Below are 20,320 nucleotides of genomic sequence, written 5' to 3'. Positions count from 1 at the left end.
AGCTAAAGCGAAACTGTCTTCCTGAAATGGTTCAGCATTGACCTGAAACTGAGTTTCATATCCCCTGGATCAATTTCTTGTCACATCCCTCCAGCAACAGACACGTTTTTATTGTGTGTGCCGAGTTGGAGGGAATTGGAATCAAACATGAGGCAGGGACCCTTTGTGCCATCCCTCAGCAGTGCTGAGGCTGTGCCTCACAAAGTGAAATGGAGCAGGATGCCCCCAAAGGAACACTCCAGTGACGAGCCCAAAGCAGCAGGGAGGCTGAAATGAAGGCTGGTTTTACAGCCCCCCTGGACACGTGTGAGGACATGGAGAGATGTGGGCATTGTGCTTCTGAAAGGGGAAGACAGCAGAGATTTGTTTTGCTCTTTTCTGCAGCCAGGTCCTTTGGGAAGGCACAGCTGTACCCGAGCTGGCAGGGGCACCCTGAGCTGTACCTTCCCCTTGAGCTCAGCACAGCTGGCACTGCAGCCTGCCACTGCCATGCTGTCCACAGTGCCTCAGGAACCCACCTGGGGCAGGTGATGTCTCACCTCACATCTCACCAGACCCCCCCAGATGTGTGCACTGCCTCCCCTGTGCTCAGTGTGCCCCAGGATTGGAGCCCCCAGCCCTCCCTGCAGAACCCCATGGGAAATACATCAGGGTCACTGCTGGAAATGCAGCTCTGCCATCAGCCCAGTCCCTCCTGGCTCCAGGGCAATGGGCTCTTCTCACACTTGTGTCTTCGTTGTGCTCAGTCTGCTTTGGGCTGCATCCTTGTTTCTTGGCTCAAAGCTTTGTCCTAGCACATGAAATTGTAAATATTTAATTAACACCTGGGAAAAAATGAGCTAATCTGGCTTAGTAGCTGGTAAGGATCTCCAGTCTATTGTCAGATCCTCTTGCTTTCCTAATTCTTTTGCGGTTGTAACATATGAATACAAAAAGATAGATCCTTTTTTTATTTTTCCTCAAAACCTCTGAATTAGCCTTTGATTATTTTTTTAGAGATCTATCTGTGATCTTTCTAAAAATCCCTTCATTGTCTTTCTGCTCTGCCCTGCCTCCATTAGCCAAACAAGGGAACAGCATCAAAAAGAAGCAAAAATTTGGACAGTGCCCCAGTGAGTTCAGCCCTTGAGCTGCTACAAGCAGGGGTGACAGACGTGAGAATGGACATTCCTTTATCTGCAGGCTGCCTTAGGCTGGCCACTGTTTGGCTTGAAAGGTGAGGGTGTCCTTCAGACCCCCTGAGCTGGCTGTGTTTAAAACACAAACCCTGTAGGTGCCGGGAGTCCCCTCTGTGCCCGCAGTCACTCTGGGGTGTGAACGCTTCCAGCAGGGCCTGTTTGGGATCCCGGTGCTGCTCTGCTGCTCCAGGAGCAAGCACGGCCTGCAGCAGGGGCTGAAGCTTTGCTGCTCCAAGGGTGCAGTTCACTCCTCCTCCTGCCGCTCCCTCGCAAATCATTCCTTGTGCTGCTGCGAGGAGCTCTGCTTGCCTGCTGCCAGGCAGCTTTCCCAGCACAGAAGGCCAAGTGAGGAGCGTGTTAAATGCTGCTTCACAGGAAGTCATTATTCCAATGCATTGTCTAAGTGCTCCTGTAAAAGGTGCAGTTAATAAAGATGCATTGACTCGACTCTTGTCGTGCACAATGCCCAGTCCCTCAAGCTTAGCAGGCAGCAAAGCCTTGCTACAAAACACATTTCTACTTCCTAATTAGTAACCTGGTGATTTCTGCCAGGTACAGCTCTCTGTTTGTAATTAGTGAAGCAAATGATGCTAATATCTGGTGCTGAACAACCCTTTTTCCCCACCCTGGAACTTATGCCAGGGAAAACTGTGGGTTTTTGATTCCTAACCTAAACAGCCAGGATGGGGTTTGGTCACTTTTATAGCGGAGGTTGTGGGCAAATGTGCATTCAGTATTTTGAAATAAATGTTTTGAAATAAAGCAGCCTCCAGAGAGCAGGGCTGTGTGAGCAGAGAGGAGCACTGCAGCCTGAGACAGAAATTGTGGCTGGGTCCTGGTTTGGGCTGGGTTTTGAAAGCGTTTCCCTGTGCAGGGGGAGCAGCTCCAGGTGCCTCTGTGTCCCTGTTTGTCCAGGGCCTGTGGTGGTTGGAATCCTCAGCGCCTGCAGATGGATCCACACTTGCAGGCAGCTTTCTTCCAGCTTTCTTCCAGCTTTCTTCCAGCTTTCTTCGAGGAGCAGCCCCAGGGCCTGCCTCGGGAGCTCCTCTGTAGTGGCTGTGATGTGGCAAATGTAGTCATGCATGTGCTGAGACAGAAATGAAAGGGAACGGGGAGGGGAGTGAGAAAAGAGCCCTGATGAGTGCTCAGGATGATGGATTGGCTCAGGAGGAGACTCCAGCCCCCATTGCTGTGCAGCAGGAGCCCTGCTGGAGCAGGGAAAGGCAGGAGCAGCTTGGGAGCCCTCCTGTTCAAGGGACAGTCCTGCAGCTCCAGGCACGGGTGGCACCTCTGGGGCCAGCCCAGGGAAGGGCTGTGTCCCTCCCACAGGGGTTCCAGGGCAGGCTGGCCATGGCCATCCCTCTGCCCTTGACATCCCTGGGCCTGCTCTGAGCACTCCCTGTCAGAAATGGGTTTGCCTTCAGCTGTGTTAGCCTGAATTTATGGCTGAGCAAGGAACGTGCAGGACTCGTTACCTGGATAAATGCTAAAAGTGTCAAAATAATGTAAATAATTGTAAAAGTTCAGCATGAGAAAAAGCTGATTTACAGGCAGACAGTGTTCTGGTCCCTTTCCAGTATTTTTGCACATAAATACAAAGGTCGACAAATGGAGCTTGTTTTCCATGGAGACTACAGCAGCCCTTGATTTAGTAAACCACAAGAGTCAATGTATTGAAGCAAATAATTTCTTAATTCATTGTAGCATTTTAATGACTCAGTGTTTATTTTGATTTAAAGCTGTTTTTTAAGCTGCCTCAGTTCCTTTCTACTCAGGTAGAATAGATAATTCTCTCTGGCATGAAGCAGGCTCTGCTACCTAGTGCACAAAGATCTCTGTAACCTTAAAGCACTGCAGAAGATTGATTGCCCCAGTCCTGTGCCCAGTAATAAGATTGGAGAGTCTCGTGGAAGGTCTCAATGATCCCAGGAAGGTCCCATTTCTTTTGGACAGACCTCAGCATCATTTAGGGGCTCAAAGTTCTTGTCCAAGCATTGTTTACCCTGAGGAAACGTCAGTCAACCAAACTCCCCATGATTTTCCCATCATTCTTATTTAGGTAAAGGAGGAAAATCTCTGATTTCTGGGGGGTTTCTTGGGTTTAGAGCCTTTATTTCAGTCTCTAAATTCAGGCTCACAGTCTCTACTTCAGTTTTGTGTTTCCAGTCTCCTGACTGTTGGTGACTTTCAGTGATGGAAGAATCCACAAACCAGCCCCAGGTTTGGGGGTGCCATGCTCCAGAATATCTGAAAGGACAGGGACAAGAGGGAAATGTAAAATGTCCCTGTTTGTCCCAGGGGGTGCAATACCCACCAGTGCTGCTGCCAGGGCTGGGAGCAGCTGCAGTTCTGCTTTCCAGGCAGGATGAAATCATCTCCATGGTGTTGGTTCCTCAGCTTGTACAGAGATGGAGCAACTGAGAGGTTTTAAAAGATTGTATTTTCAGTCTTGATGAACAGTGAGACACAAGAGATGCAAAACTCAATGCTTTCTGTCAGAAGCTAATTTATTTTTTGGTTGCAACAGTTTGTGTTTTTTAGCCTACTAGCTTATGCTATTACTTCTATCACTAATCATCTGTATTTTTCTCCACCTGGTCTTGCCACAGTGCACCTTTCACAGTTCTAATTCTCTAAAATACCTGGTGTTTTTGCAGGGCTGTATTTTGAAACTCGTTGAAGTGTGTTTCTAGCTCAGTCCCTCTCTCAGCAGTGTCATCTCTGTTCTGTGGGTTGAGGCAGCACAGCTCATCTCAGAGTTTGCACGCAGATGTCCAGGGCTGTGTGAGCTTTCTGTCAGGTTTGAGAGTCCTTTACAAACCCATTTCTCACAGCTGGGGGTGCAGAGGGCTGCAGGCTCAGCCCCAGCCGTGGTCCCCTCCTCTGAAACAGCCCAGCCCTGCCTTGCCAGGCTCTGAGTGTGCAGCAGCATCTCGGGCTGTGGAAGAAATCCCTGCAGAAACCCATGGGAAATACCTGGGGACATCAGGGTCACTGCTGGAAATGCAGCTCTGCCATCAGCCCAGTCCCTCCTGGCTCCAGGGCAATGGGCTCTTCTCACACTTGTGTCTTCATTGTGCTCAGTCTGCTTTGGGCTGCATCCTTGTTTCTTGGCTCAAAGCTTTGTCCTAGCACATGAAATTGTAAATATTTAATTAACACCTGGGAAAAAAATGAGCTAATCTGGCTTAGTAGCTGATAAGGATCTCCAGTCTATTGTCAGATCCTCTTGCTTTCCTAATTCTTTTGCAGTTGTAACATATGAATACAAAAAGATAGATCCTTTTTTTATTTTTCCTCAAAACCTCTGAATTAGCCGTTGATTATTTTTTTAGAGATGTATCTGTGATCTTTCTAAAAATCCCTTCATTGTCTTTCTGCTCTGCCCTGTCTCCCTTAGCCAAACAAGGGAACAGCATCAAAAAGAAGCAAAAATTTGGACAGTGCCCCAGTGAGTTCAGCCTTTGAGCTGCTACAAGCAGAGGTGACAGACGTGAGAAAGGACATTCCTTTATCTGCAGGCTGCCTTAGGCTGGCCACTGTTTGGCTTGAAAGGTGAGGGTGTCCTTCAGACCCCCTCAGCTGGCTGTGTTTAAAACAAGTGTCTTCATGAGTGTCAAAACTCACCAATATTTGGGAATTCTGCAAGCCCTGTGTGCTCAGAGTCTCTTTCTCAGCCCCCTCACGTGCAGGAACTTTGGGGCTGCAGATCCTGAGAGTTTTCAGTCCAAAATTAGCAAGATTTTCCCATTAACAAGCAGGTGGTTGCTTTTCCACACAAAGAAGATTGCAGAGCTGCAGCACATCTGTGCACATGTGAGAGCAAAAGAGAGCTGATCAAGCAACAGAAACATTTTTATTTTCTGTACTGGGTTTTTTCCTTGTGTCTCCTGGTTGCTTTCAAGGACACATCTTACACACACACACAAAAAAAAAAAAAAAAAAAATCTAAATAGACAACTAGAAAGTCAAAAATTTGCAAAATGATTAGATGTCACTTCCAGTAAGTGGGTGGCTGGGTCAGCAAATTCAGAGGCCAACATGGGCCAAAATTGCTGCATAATCTGCCTATGCATTTACATTGGTCTTTCTCCAAGCAATGTGCTGTCACTGAGAAGAAATGCGGCCTTTCCAATGGCCACTGCTTCCCTGGAAAAGATGATTTGTCAAGTCTGAGGCTCAACATTTAGCAAAAAGGAAAAACATCTTGTCCTTCTTTTGAAAATGTTGGGTCTTCAGCAAGCCTGGATGATTTGTAAGGGTTGTGTGGGTAATAAATCCCCAAATCCCAAAATGCAGCCACATCTGGAGCCAGGGCAGGGGGGGAGTAAGGGGAACATCTGGAAATGGCTGGACACTCACTGGAAAGGAAGGAATGACATTGTAAACTTTTAAACTCCTGAAGATCACGTAATAATAGTGCCATTTTCAGCTTTGTGTGCCGCTCAGCGGGTGTGAAGTCTCCCGTGGTTTCATTTGGTGCTGTGTTCACTCTGTGTGCCACCAGCAAGGGCACAGCCATCCCCAGAGCTCTGTCTGCAGCTGCAGGGGGGTGTTTTACTGGAAGGGACTGTGGGGTGCCCAGGGACAGACGGGCACTGAGGTCCCTCCTGATGAGCACACCACACCCAGCTGCTGCCCTTGCCCTGGCCTCCCACAGCCAGCCCTTGGAGCCTTCCTCCTGCCAAGGAGCCAGCACAGAGCATCTGGGCAGCTGCCAGCTCTGAGAAGTGAAGATGTTCTGATTTTGGGCTGGAGGAATGACAGTGGGTTGTTTTTTTCCCCTTGGATTAGATGGAAGGTGCAGCATAATTAGCAAAGATCTCCTGGAGGTGCTGGAGGCCCCAAAGATGCTGAGGGGTGTGGAGCATCTCTGAGGAGAGGCTGCAGGAGCTGGGAGATGCAAGCACAGCCTGTGTGTGTGTTAGGGGTCTGCAGAAACCCCTCCCTGGTGCTGCTGAGTGCAGGCACAGCCTGGCAGGCAGGTGAATGCATTTCTGACAGCCCTGTGACCCCTCAGCTGCTGTGGAGCTGAGATTTGCTCTCTCCATGTGCCTGCAGCAGCTGCACAGGCAGGAAGGGCTTCACCACTTGGGGAAGTTCAATTCAAAGTGTGAAATAATTACAAGCTCTTGCAGCCACACGGGCTGCAGACCAAGTTCTGGCAGCAGCATGATGTTCTTTGCTTGCCTGATTTGCATTCTGGAGAGTCTGGGCCACTCCTTGGGGTACAGAAACGTGCTGTGCTCTGTGTTCCACCTCCTGTGTTGTCTGAGGCTGCTCGTTCATCTCAGCCTTTGTGTTTAGTTCAAACCCTAAACCTGAGTGTTCCTCTGAGCCTTTGTGCCCAGCTCAAACCCTAAATCTGGGTGTTCCTCTCAGCCTCTGTGCCCATCTCCATCCCAAATCTGGGGGTTGCTCCCAAATCCTCTCCAGCCACGGGAGGCTGGGGATGGGGAGGCAGTGCTGTGGCCACAGGGGAGAGGGACAGGCAGGAGAAATCCCCTCTGTGGGGCTGGCACCCAGTGCAGGCTCCCATGCTGCTTCTCCCCGAGCACGCAGGAGCTTGGCAGGCAGGAGGAGAGGGCACACACCCTCCCTGTGCCTGCCTGAGGGGTACAAACCCCCTGAATTTACCCTTGAGACCCGTCAGACTGCAGCAGGGCCCTCTCAGCCCCCCAACACACCCCCCCAGTGTGTGCCCCATGGTTGTAGTGACAGCAGCTCCTTGGCTGCTCCTCCATTCTGGGCACTTTCACTGCACACAGGTTTGCAGTGGCAGTGAGGAAAACCAGCTTTGCAGTTTTAAACCCCCAGCTTTTGGCCCCAGGAAGAGCCAGCCCTGCAGGAGACAGATGGGAGATGCAGGAGGCTCAAACCCTCTTTGAGCACCCCGGGAGAGGGAGTGAAGGGAAAGGAACTTGTGCATGTTCACTTCCCTTCATCTGAGCATCCTGCAAACCTCCTGGGAGCAGCTTCCACTGCACCTGGGGGCTTTCATCCAAACCCATCTGTACCTGAGCAAAACCATGTTCCTTTTAAGCAAATAGAAACTTATGGCTTTCCATAATCATGCATCAGTTTGGGCTCAGCTGCTTCAGTGTCTGTTAAAAGGATCTCAGAATCAGCTTTTTTCAGGGGTATAAAATCACTGCAGGGAGTGATGCCCCAGACATTCCCTTCCAATTACCCTGAACTGGAAGACTCAATTGCTCTGAGTCATTTCATTCTGCAATGACTGTTTTCATGGATGTGATTTAAATTATGCCAAAGGTTTTTTAATTAAAGTCACCCTTGTCATGCAAATATTTAATTTGGATTGATATATTTTTAGCTATAAACCAGTGTCTTGATTTTTGGAAAAGGCTCTTTAAAATGCATGAGGGTGTTTTGGTACAAGACTGTGTGTTGGTTGTGACATGAGGTGTCTGTCAGTCATTCCCTCCCTGCCTGGCTGCTGGGGCTGGAGAGGTGAAATTCCACCTCAGACTCTCTCAGAACAGCAGAGGCTGTTGCTTGGCTTGTACTGTTTCAGCAGAACAGGAATAAAAATAATACTTCATAAAGGTGGGCTTGCAGAATGTTGCAGCTTCTGCTGAGCTGGTGGAGTCGCCCCCCTGCAGGACGAGCTGAAGTGTTTCAGTGGAGAATTCTGGTCTCAGTGTTCAGCATTTTAAATAAGTGTTTTAATACGAGAACTTTCAAGAGTCTGAGTCCAAAAAGTGAGCAGAAATAGCTGCAGACATCTTTCTTTTCTTTTTTTTAATTTTTTTTTTTTGCTTTTTCCTGGCACAGCACTGAAGTGGAGAAGCTGTGGAGTGTCTGTCCTTTGAGTTATTCTGATTACAGAAAGCAGCTGATCCAGTGTTGAGCAGGAAGCCAGATTAGGTGGCCTCTGGAGGTCTGTTCCAGCCTATGCTTGCTAAAATTGCATGATTTGAAAGTCATCCTCACAATAAGTTATAAACCTGAGGATTCCCATTTACTGAAAATCAGTATTTTTTTTCTCTAGACCTTGAAGGAGTCTCTATTTATTGTGCTTCTATGGTTCCTGCTGCATAATTCTTTAAAAATGGTAAATGGAGCAACAAAGGCAGCAAACAATTCCGAGGGAACTTTGCTGCCTTTCTCTTCCTTGCACAGAATGCTGATGAGGGCTTTTTTGGGGAGGGGTGGGGGCCGTAAACAAAAATATTCCTGCAGCTTTTGGCTGCAAAATAGCAGAGAAAAGCCAAGAAGATTCCTGAGCATGTTTCTGTTCGGTTCAAAGATTCTCTCTCTTTTCTTTGCAGCCACATCTGATATTCCCTGCCTGTCCAAGGTGCATTTAGACACGCCTCCCAAAAATGCCTGGGGTCAGAAGGAGGGCAGGAGAGGAGGGCACACATTCCTGCAGGAGCCCACGCCAGCGAGGGGATGCTCCTTGCAGCCTTGACTCCAGGGGTTTTGCTTTAGCTCAGGACCTCCCTTTGCTTTGGGGCACGAGTCTGGCTTGGCCTTGCACTGCTCCCTTTTCCAGGTGGCCTCTGGGACACAGAGAAAGGGCTCTGAAAAAAATGTTCTCTCAAGGGGTGCTTTAGGAAACAGAAAAGCTGCAGCAGTGTTGGGTTTTGAAGGCCCAGCAGCAAGGCAGAGATTCCCAGCACAGAACCAGTGGCACCCTTTGGTTTAATCAAAGGTTAATTGAGTCTGCACTGCCAGGCAGGCTGGAGGAAGCAGAGCAGGGTTTTAGAGAGCAGCATCAAAAAGCCCCATTTAGTGATCTGCAGAGGCTGCCAGCTGCTTGACAGGAGTGAGCTGAGCTCTTTTTAAAACAAGCTTCTCTTATTAATAATGCTTCTGGTCTCTCTAATTGCCCACTCATTGTTCTGTAGAAGACAAGGCACTTGGAGTGTTCCAGCTAAGAAATCAGGAGCTGCTGGTACCCAGCAAGGAAATGTGACAGGAGCTGACCCCAGCACTGTTTGTTACAGCTGCTGTCCCCCCCGGGCCAGCCCAGACCCCATCTGCCTCTGCAGACACACAGCACCCGCCTGATTCCCTTTCTGGGCATCTCACAGCATCCTCTGCTGAGGCACGCAGCTGCCCTGTTCCTCTGTTCTCCCAGAAACAGGGGAGATAAAATCACAGACATTCCAAATAAATCACTGCTTTGCTTTGCAACAAAAAGCAAGAGAAGCTTTTTTTGGTTTTTTTATTTCCAGAGAAAGGCAACTGGAGCAGTTCACGTGCTCTTGTGTTCCCCTGTGCCTCTGGACAGGCAGGTGAGGGAGTCAGGGGGTGATGCTGGAGGGAGGCAGGGGGTGATGCTGGAGGGAGTTGGGTGATGCTGGAGGGAGTTGGGTGATGCTGGAGGGAGTTGGGTGATGCTGGAGGGAGTCAGGGGGTGATGCTGGAGGGAGTTGGGTGATGCTGGAGGGAGTTGGGTGATGCTGGAGGGAGTCAGGGGGTGATGCTGGAGGGAGTTGGGTGATGCTGGAGGGAGTTGGGTGATGCTGCAGGGAGTTGGGTGATGCTGCAGGGAGTTGGGTGATGCTGAAGGCCACCTCTGCCAGAGCAGGAACTGTCCCTGTGTCTCACCAGCCCAGCTCTCAGGTGCCAGGCACCTCTCCTTGGCTGGAATTGGCAGCCAGGCTCATGGCACTGGTGCCATTCCCCTCAGCACAGGAACCCCCCAGCCTCTGACCACAAAGCAGTGAAATTGGATTGATTTCCATGCCTGTTAGGGCTGTTTGCCCCATTCCAGTGCAGGGTGTCCCTCCACTGAGGGATGTGACCTTTTGAAAATGAGCATCAAACATTTGACTTCAGGGGTTGCAGTGTTTGCATAAAATCCACCCAGTTTCCCTTGCCAGGTTTATGGGTACTGCCCCCTCCTTGAAGTCAGTAATTGCTGGTTGTACATCCAAACACTTCAGAGTGCTGCACTTACAGGGCCTTTGGCACATCCCTTATCCCAGAATCCTGGCATGGTGGGGTTGGAAGGCACTTCTGGACATCACCCAGGTCCCAGAGCAGGTGACACGGGAATTGGGGATTTCTGGGATGTCTCCAGAGATGGAGACTCCAGGCCCTCCCTGGGCAGCTGTTCCAGGGCTCTGCCCCCTCCATGGACACAAGTTCTTCCTCAGGCTGAGGTGGAACTCGTTGTGTTTCACTTCATGGCCACTGCTCCTCACCCTGTCACTGGCACCACTGAGCAGAGTGTGGCACCATCCTGTGACAGCCCTTGGGGATATTTGTGAGGGTTGGTGGGGTATTTGTGAGGATTGATGGGATATCTGTGTGGATTTGATGGGGTATTTGTGAGGGTTGGTGGGGTATTTGTGAGGATTGATGGATCCCCTGTGAGCCTTCCCTTCCCCACACTGACCAGGCCCAAGGCTTTGTGAGACCCTCCACAACCATTTTTGTTTGAGTAGGAGTTTGGATTTTCCTTCTGACGGGTCTATGGCCATGATTAGGCTCACTGTGAAATGTAAATCCATCTCTGTGATTGCTGGTTTCCCATTCCCAAGGTCTTTCTCTGTTTCTGGTTTTTATCCAGTTTTAAGTGGTTTTTAGCAAATGTACTTCACCCAAATTGGATATAAGCAGTAATTTGCCACTTGGATTCCTTACAGCTGGGGTGACAGCAGTCCCTTCCTCATTTGTGTCACTTTGCCACCCAGCACTGTTGTGATCCAGCACCTCCCACTCCAAATCAGCAGGAGCCATGGAATTATTCATACATTTACAAGCTGAGACTCTCTCTTCTCACCTTTGGGTGAAAGCTCCCTTGAGGCTAAATTGAGGGAGTTAATTTTTCACATTTTCATCCTCGCACGGACAAACCCTTGATTGGTGTGATTTGCTTCTCAAGAGTGTTTGATTTAGTGTGGTTTTTCTGGTAACAAACTGGGGCATGGACCATCACTGCACCCAAAAAGTGATTGCTGAATGGGTTCTAAACAGTTATTTCCTAAATATGCTTTTGTTCTTTGTGTCTTGACGTGTCCAGATCAGATCTGCCAGGGACCCTCTCTGGTTTCTGCTCTGGCAGTTGGGCAAATGTGACTTGCACAATGGCCAGCCCTAGTAAAGGTGTGATGGGATCATTGTCTGCCATGTAATTATTGATTCCTAGGGTTTGGCCACCAGGGTGTCTGGCACTGCTGCTTTCTGCAAGGGGGCAGGGTACAATGCACTAATAATTGTCATCATCTGTCTGTGGCAAATAAAAACATCTCTGTCTTTGGCAGGGCTCTGTTGTTCCATCCACTAGAGATGCTTTGCAGGCATTTTCTGAGAATCAGACTGTGGTTTTAACAGACTTCATGTCCAAATTTATTTTTACTCTTCCTCACTCGTTTTGCATATAATATGACTATGTAAACAATAATAATGAAAAAGAGCTGGTGTACAATAATTACATGGGTAATATCAGAACAATTCTCATCAATTCCTGCTTCCCTCCAGCAGCAGCAGTTGTTGCTCCCTCTGTGTGATGCAATTTCAGTGGTGTGTGCTCAGTGCTCTGGGTGCTGACACAGAGATTACAGCGCTTTTACTCTGGCCTTGGCCAAAAAGAGAAGGGTGAGCAGTGTGTGGTGAGGCTTTGGGGCAGCACTTGTGAAAGAGAGCAGCTCACCTCCCCAGTAATTCCAGGGACAGGTGAGGACATTTGGGCCAGTTCTGCTGAGTGCTCCCAGGTTTAAATGGATACAAGGCAAAGGAAGGCCATTCCTGGGGAAGAGAATTCCCTTTTGTGGAGGCTTTGGCCACCTCCTGTCCCCCTGGCCCAAGCTTGTTCTGAACACAGATGCCAGGGCAGAGGGGGAGCCTCAGGCATCCCCCTGCGTGTTCCAGGGTGGGCCTCCCAGACAATTCTCAGGATTTCTTTGGAAAGCTGGCTGCATTTCCAAGCCACACTTACCCTTTTCCTTCCATAGCTGCTGTGTCCAGTTCCCCTGGAATGCAGCACAAACACAAATGCTCACACACACTTTGGGTATCTCTGGGTGCTCTCGTCCATCACACCCTCTCCTGAGCTTTTCAAAAAGTTCCCTTTGCCAGGTTTTCCAAAATCTGCTTCGTGCACTCACTAGGGCAGTGATAGATGGTACAACATGGGACTTCCAGTGGGGGAAAAGTAGGGAATTATCAATTGAGGTCCATCCTCAGAGGCCGGTTAGGACAAGGAGCCCAGAACAAGGGACTCTGCCCCATTGTGCTCTCCCTGCAGATGCAGAGCTGCACCTCCCACCTGAGGGGAGATGTTCTCCCTCCGTGCTTCCCTGGAAACAGGAGATCCAAGGCTCCTGCTCAGAATGCAGAGTTTTCCATGCATGCTCCAGTCAAAATGGTTGTTCCTGGCTCTCCTCACAGTGCAGAGCAGGTGCCCTGTGCCAGGGGGATGCTGCACTCATCTGATTTATTTCTGCACTCATCTGATTTATTTCTGTCACCAGGGCTGCCTGGGGGTCACTGGCAGAGCACTGGGTGTCCTTGGGGTGAAGTGGGCTGCATCCTGCTTTATTTCATTTATTTGGGAGATTTTTGTTCCTTGGCTTCTGTTGTTTGGGGTTTTCATTCCATAACCAGTGTAAATGCAGTGTGTCCCTGGTCCAAGTTAATTACACGCTTGGGTTAATGACTCGTTGCTCCAGGCTCTGGAGTGGGGAACGTGGCCAGTCATTGATGCACTGGCCATTTTCCTGCCTTGGAGCTGAGGTCTCCATCCAGAACCTCCAAAGGGGGCCCTCCAGCAGCCAGGTGAGACCCAGGCAACATCTCTTCTTCTCTGAAACTGCCACTGAGCTCGGGAGGAGCAGGTGTTGGGCAAAGGAGGCAGCTCAGGGTGCAGGGAGTTATCCCAGTATCAGTGTGATATCAGATTAATATCATGTGATATCAGGGAGTTATATCAGATTAATATCAGTATGACATCAGGGGAGTTATCCCAATATCAGTGTGATATCAGGGAGTTATATCAGATTAATATCAGTGTGACATCAGGGCAGTTATCCCAATATCAGTGTGACATCAGGGCAGTTATATCACATTCACAAAAAACTACCTGGGAACTTGTTTTGGGATGAGAAAACCTGCATATAGGTCAGAAACCACGAAACCCCAGTGGGCTCGAGCCCCATACTCAGGGGGAATTGAGCCAGAGCATTTCCAGCTGTGGTCTGGGGGAAGCAGGCACTACTTTTGTTTCTGGGGGACAGAAGCACATCCATCACTGTGATTCTCTGTAGAAGTGACTCCAGCACCTTTGAGAATTCCCATCTCTTAAGAAAACCAGATGTCACTGACCACTGGAGGCCTTTATTCCTCCGAAGGAGAGAGGAGGTGGAAGCCTAGAGTGCAAATTTCATTATGCTGCTAATTTCACGTTCCTCTCCCGAGCTGGTTAGCAGCTATTTTGATTAGCTGATGTTCAAGACCACTTAGTGTCAGAATTCTGGCAGTTCTGCCCAAATTAAATGTTTGTTTCAGGCAGCTCCTCTCCCCTCCCCAGGTAAGGCAAGCCTCCGTGCATCTGTTTGTACTCGGTGTCCCCAAGGCAATGTTTGTTTTCTTTGTTTGGCGAGGCAGAGGAGTCGGCGCTCTCATCTTTTATTCATGCAAGTATTTCTTGTGAATGTGGCCTCCGGTATGTATCAGGGGCAAAAATATCACTTACAGTGATGCCTGAAAGGCTCTCTCCTTGTGTTACAAATGGGCACACAAATTAAATCACTGCTGTTAACGCGTGCCCACCCCATAACTGCAGCCCGGTTTGGAATGCTGCTGAAGCAATTATCCCCGCTCAGAACTGCAAATCGGGAGTTGGCTTTAATGGGAAAGGAGGACGTCTCATCCTCAGCAGAGGTGCTGGCACACACCTGACAAATGAGCGTGGGCTTGGCAGGACCTACCCAGTGACGCTGTCCTGCCAGCCCAGCTCCAGAGGAAGCTCTGACCAGGCAGGGCTTGGTCCCTCTGCTCAGCCCTGGAGCTGGGGAACAGGGATGGGGTGTTCCAAACCCCCAAAATTCCCAAAGCCCAAGGTCTGCACTGCCCTGGGATCCAAGGAACAGGGATGGGGTGTTCCAAACCCCCAAAATTCCCAAAGATGAGATCTGCATGGTCCTAGGAGCCAGGGAACAGGGATGGGGTGTTCCAAACCCCCAAATTCCCAGAGCTGGGGAGCCCAGCCAGGCTCTGAGCCCCAAGGGCAGTGATGTCTGGCAGATCCAGCTCCTGAGTGTCCCTTGCACCTCTGGAATCCTCTCTCAAACCCCTTTTGTTCCCCTTTTTGGCTCTCCACATCCTTTTGGCGTGGCTGAAAACTCGAGATCCTTTGGTGACAAATTGCTGTTCCACCACAAATAGGGTGCCTTTTTATGTCCTCCAGTGGGAAGGAAAAGCAGGTTTTCATGGAGGAAGCTGAGTGCCAGGCCACAGACGGCATCCAGCTCCCACTCAGGCTTGGGTGATAACCTGTTGTGGCTGGAGATTGATTTATTTCATGCCAACATCCTCATTCTTTGGGCACAGGGAAGGGCTCACAGAGAAAACAGAGCTCTCTGTGCTGCAGGAAGTTTTGGAGGTCACTAAGGCAGAACTGGGTTTTGTTGTCGTCGTGCTGCTGACAGGGCCCTGGACACAAATTTCAGCCAAACATTTTCACGGAGAATTAAACTTGCTAGGAGCTCTGGCTGCCCTGCCATGCACAAGCAGAGCATAAGGAAACAGCTGCAGCTGAGGAAATGGGACAACTTTGGAGCAGGGATGTGTTCCCAGCTCTAAAAATACCATCCTTAACAAGCACTGGAACAGGGAAAATTGTCAAGTGCAGCTCTCGTTCCTCTGAGCTTTAGCACAGGCCCTTCTGCCTCCTAATTCCTCCCCAATATTTCACCTTTTGGTAGCAGAGCTGCAGAGTTTTCAGTTCCCAGGGGAAATTAGTTTAAAGTAGGGCTTAGACTGAGAATTTCTATTGCAGAGCTGGGCAGGGACCGAGGTGCAGAGCCAGCAGCTCCTCAGAGCAGCCCCGGGCTCAGGCTGGGGCATCCCATCCCAATTAGCAGTGGGGAAAAAACCCTGGTGGCAGCCCCGGAGCCAGCAGCAAGGCCAGGGGAAATCACCTCTGCTCCCTGGGCAGGCAGCAGAGCCCTGGAGCTCCAGAGCAGCAGGAACCAATGCTAAACCTCTGCTCCCTTGGCTGGACACGAGCGGTGCCAGACAAAATGGCAAAACCCACCCCAGATGAGCCCTGGGAGAAATAAACAAAGAGATCAAGAGCTGATCAAAGCGTTGCAAACATTCATGGGTTGTTTATGCCAGAGGTGACATCCATGGCCTACAGGAATTCAGGCTCAGGAATTCCTTTAAGGAAGGGAATAAGGGTTTTTATTCCAGTTATGTGCCTATATGCAAATATATATGCATATATATACATATATATATATGAATTTATTACGCCAGCTATTAGGATTTAGTTGGAAGTGTAGCTGTGTTTGATGTTCTTAAAATCCTTTGAGTCAATGGATTAAGGAAGAATCCAAACTTTTGAAGTTCTTCCTAACTTAAAACATAACTCCAGCTTTTATGATTTAATGCAAAATTCATGAAGAAGAACCTAAGGACTTTGGGATCCAGAACACATACAAAAACTCCAAGTCAGTCATTTGGGTTTAAAATACGATTTTAAGCCAATTTGAAAAATTTCATGGTGGTGGCAAAGAATTCTACACTCTTTGGTGTCAGCGAGTTTGGTTCAGGTCCCAGACTCTGATTCCCAGCCTTCAGAACCCCCTATATTTAATTTGATTTAATTTTCATTTGAATTTATTTAATTTCAATTTTAGTTTTAATTTTAATTTTTTAAAATATATTTTTTTTATTTATTTAATTTAATTTGCCAACACTCCTGCTTTTTCACTCAGTTTAATGCCAGAACCTCCCAAGTGAGGCACTCCGTGGACACGTTCGGTGTGTCCATCTCTGCAGTGCTGAATGCCCAGCTGCAGGAATTGGAGGTGCCTGTGCAGCAGGATGTTCTGGATGCTCCCCCAGCCAGCAGCTGCTGCTGAATGAGGTGTTTTCACTCCGTGCTGGTGTTTGTGGAAGCACAGGGGAGCCTCCTTGTACAGCTGACCTGGCTGAAAACTGACTCTGCCTTTGTTTAGGGGCTTAGCTCCAGCAGCAGCTTTCAGCCCAGTGATCTCTCATAGAGCCACAGGAGGCTTTGGGCTGGGAGAGACCTTGAAGATCATCCACACACGGGCAGGGACACCTCCCACTGTCCCAGGCTGCTCCCAGCCCCACCAAACCTGGCCTTGGGCACTGCCAGGGATCCAGGGGCAGCCACAGCTGCTCTGGGCACCCTGGGCCAGAGAACAATTCCTTCCTTAGTATCCATTCTAAATCTACTTTTATTATTTTTTTTCCATCCTGTCCCTCCCTGTTGTCCCCTTTATGCCACAAATGAATGCATTTGTTTGTGTTTCCCTGTCCTGGTGAGTTACGATTTTTTAAGGCAACTGTGTGAAAAGCAAATTATTTTTATCCTGGGACACTTGAGGAATGTCTGCAGCTCCCCATCTGTTGCCTTCTTGTGAAGGCCGCGATGACCTGGTATCGGAGTCCAGCACTGCGATCTTCTCCTTGGGATCCTTCGTGGCCAATAACGGACGCTGACACCAATGTGGTGGACGGTTAAAGGCCCTTATTGAGGGGTCTCGAGGGTATTTATGGACTAAGGGGTTTCTCTACGTCAGACAGGGGTTTGGCTATACTTTCTAGGGTTAGTATGGAGTGGAAAGTTACTGGCATGCATAGGTTAGGGGGGCTACACGTCTGGCTACATTCCAAGGGTGATCCTTATCTATGGGGAGGGGGGCAGAAGGATTCCTGTAATTTTCCGTCACAGCCCGAAATCTTCCGAACGCCTGTCCCTAGCCTACCACACTTCCCCCCCCTCTTTCACAAATGAACGAGGTAGTCTTATACATAGGTACTGAAATGAGGTAGGAGGTTGAGATCTGACTAGGGAAAAGGGTCTTGGGAAACCTGAGTAAGTTTCTGTCAGGCAAGTCTCTCGTGACTGTCAGTGTTCTCTGTTGAATTCACAGTAATTGTTGCTGTCCCATGAACAGGATGCGAGCCCGTTCTAGGCGGGCCTGAACGAATGAGACTAGCTTGTTCAGCAGGCATGGCCCGAAGGTAATAGCTAAAAGCAGCATTGCCAATGGACCTATTAGGGTAGAAATCAGGGTGGTTAACCATGGTGATTGATTGAACCAGGATTCAAACCAGCCCTGTTGGGCTTCCCTGTCTTTCTGTCTCTGAGCCAGTCTGTTTCGGAGTTCTGCCATGGAGTCTCTAACGACTCCTGTGTGGTCAGCGTAGAAACAACATTCTTCTTTCAAGGCGGCACACAGGCCCCCTTGTTGCATGAACAGGAGGTCCAGTCCTCGCCTGTTCTGCAGGACCACTTCTGAGAGCGAGGAGACTGACTTTTCTAGAAAGGAAATGGATTTTTCGATCCTCTGCAGGTCCTCATCGATGGTCATCTGCAGCTGGGACAGTCCTTGGTGTTGATTTGCTAGGGCTGAGACACCTGTTGCCGTTCCAGCCGCTCCTAGGCCGAGCAGCATTGCGATAGTTATACCTGTTAATATCTCTCTCTTGTGGAGCCGGCTGTTTTCTTCGAAAAGGTGGTACACCTCCTCGTCTGAGTGGTACAGGATCCTAGGGATGATCAGAACTTGAACACAAAAGTCGTTAGAGTTATCGAATTTGGCAAGAGACACGCAGGGACTCACTCCAGATCTCTGGCAAACCCACATCCCAGATGCGGATGGGACTACCCACTTATTATTCCTCCTGTCAGGCTCAACTACTTCGGTGCAGACGTCGCCTTTCCGCTTAGCTAGGGTTGCATTGCCAAAGCATCTGCCCTGACCTGTGACTTGACTCAGGGTAATTCCTTTGCGGGGTGTGTCCCATCTGCACTGGCGAGGGAATCGGCTGTGGAATAGCTGAAGGGGGTATCTAAAGCGATTCTTTCGTAAAAGGGGGGTTTAACATCGTAACAAAGCCAGCAGGAGTCGGTTAGGTTAGGGTTAGATTCATTCAGGGATAGAAAGGTAGCTTCTAACATGCGAAGGATTGGGTCCGGGTCCGACCTGGCTGAGCGGCCTATCTGGAAGGCTTCCTCATCGCCAGTCGGGACCTCGGTGACCCTTGTGGGCAAGGGTTTGGGGTAGGTCATGTTTCTCCCTTTCTGTGTGCTTTTATCTGTGGGAGCATAGGGTATGAAGATCCCCTGCCCCACTATGGGTTGGCATAGATGGGCCGTCTCGCCTCCATAGCGGGAGGGGGCCGAATATGGCCCGCACGCCCCCCCCCCTCCCGTTTCCCCGGGGCCGGGATCTACAGTCCCTAACGAGGTGACCTCTCCTCCCACAGTTCCAGCAGATCCCTCTGGGGCGCTGCTGGGGCGAGGGTGTTGCCTGAGGAAGCTGTGCTGGTTGAGGGCAGCTGGCCGCGACATGACCTGACTGGCCACATTTAAAGCAGGCCATCGCACTGGTTAGGGTGTGGACGGCTGCTTGGAGTGGGGTCAGCTGCTCTTCCCTCACAACATGCTTAATCATGTCAGCCAGGCTGGCCCCGGCCGGCAGGGAACGCAATATATCTTTGGTTACGGTGTTACATTGCTGCCGAAGGCAGTCGGTTATCACCGGACCTTTAGCAACAGCGGGTAAGTTAGAAGAGTCCACCACAGCCTGAAGGCGGTCAACAAATTGTGTAAAGCCTTCACCCTCCCCCTGTTTGATGGTCGACCATGGTGTCGGTCTGTCCACAACCCTGGATGCGGCGCATATAGCTTCTCTGGCCGCCCGGGAAGTCGCCCTGACTTCCTCAGTCCGAAGCTGCGCAGCTTGTTGCTGGGGTGTGGCTACTTCGTCATGCTTCCCTAACAACCTAGATAAACTCGACCCGTGGAGTGGTTGCCCTTCTCCCGCTGCCTGAGCGAGCATGGCCGTACATCGGTCTGTCCATTCCTGTTTAAATATTATCAAACCCGCCCCATCAAAAAGCATACGGCTTATTTGCACTACATCAAAAGGGAGTAAATCATCATTGCTAAAAAGACCGTCCACGAGAGTGGAAACCACTCCTGAGTTAATTCCTTTTTCTGAAATAGCTTTTACTATTGTTTGAACGTCTTTGGAATTAACGGGAGTATACGTTCTATGCTGGTTCCCCTGGGGTCCTGTAATTCTCACCGGGAAGGCATGCACCGATGCTGCGGGTGCCCATCCCGCGCATTCGATTTTGATTTTACCCCAGTCGGTGAGTTCGTATTGGGGCTGGTTCTCGATTGTTTTAAAAGTTTCACTTGGTTTCGTCCGAAACTGCATTGATTCAGTTTTCTCTGCTTCCGAGTCGCTGCTGGACTCGGTGGGCTCCGCAGAGCAATCCGAGGAGCTGTGGCTCCCTTCAGAGTCGGAAGTCGACTGCCAATGAACTTCCGGTCTCTGCTGCCGTTTTGTTCGGCTTCGGCCCCGCTCCTCCCCTCGGGGGCGGGGCCGGTGCCGCTCCAGCCCCCTGGGCTCGCCCTGCCTCCCGCAGGGAGGGATCTCTCCCATATACGGTGGCATCAGTGGGCGCGGCTCCCGAGCGAGTGTCCGCCCTCTGTCGCACCCCCACGCATGCGCGTCTGCTGGGATCCACAGCTCCCGGCTGGGCATGGGCTTAGCGCTGGTTTCCCGCGCATGCGTGTTCGCGGCTGGCCACGTCTCCGGGTTCTTCCCGCCGCGGGCTGGCAGGCTCCGCCCCTCCTCCCGGCCACCCGCGCCATATTCAAACGGGTAGGGCAGCGGATCCCCTCCGCCGCTCGCCTGCGCGCCAGCCCTCTCGATATTTCGGGCTTCTGCCGCCAATCCCTCCCAAAAGGACCGTGCGAGTCCCTCCGCTTCTTGCGCTAAGTCGGCTATCGGTGGGGAAGGGATGGACGAGGGGTCTGCGGGCACCCCGGGGGGCTCCGGAGGTGGTCTGGGCCCCGGCGGGTCCCCCGAAGGGGTCTGCGGGTCTCCCGGGGGCTCCAGGGGCTCTGGGCTCGGGGAGGGATGGGATGCATCCGGCCCCCGCGTTTCCCC

General features: G+C 50.4%; 1 long non-coding RNA gene across 1 annotated transcript in view; it reads left to right on the top strand.

Annotated features, from left to right (window-relative positions):
* LOC118699960 (uncharacterized) overlaps window positions 1-20,320 on the top strand; it is a 49,167-nt gene that overhangs the window by 15,552 nt on the left and 13,295 nt on the right. The gene's annotated exons all lie outside the window — the stretch shown is intronic.

The sequence above is a fragment of the Molothrus ater genome, chromosome 2 (genome assembly GCF_012460135.2).
Source record: "Molothrus ater isolate BHLD 08-10-18 breed brown headed cowbird chromosome 2, BPBGC_Mater_1.1, whole genome shotgun sequence".
In the NCBI taxonomy this organism is placed as follows: domain Eukaryota; kingdom Metazoa; phylum Chordata; class Aves; order Passeriformes; family Icteridae; genus Molothrus; species Molothrus ater.
The sequence above is the reverse complement of the archived record's forward strand: the minus strand, read 5'-3'. Positions and strand labels throughout refer to the sequence as shown.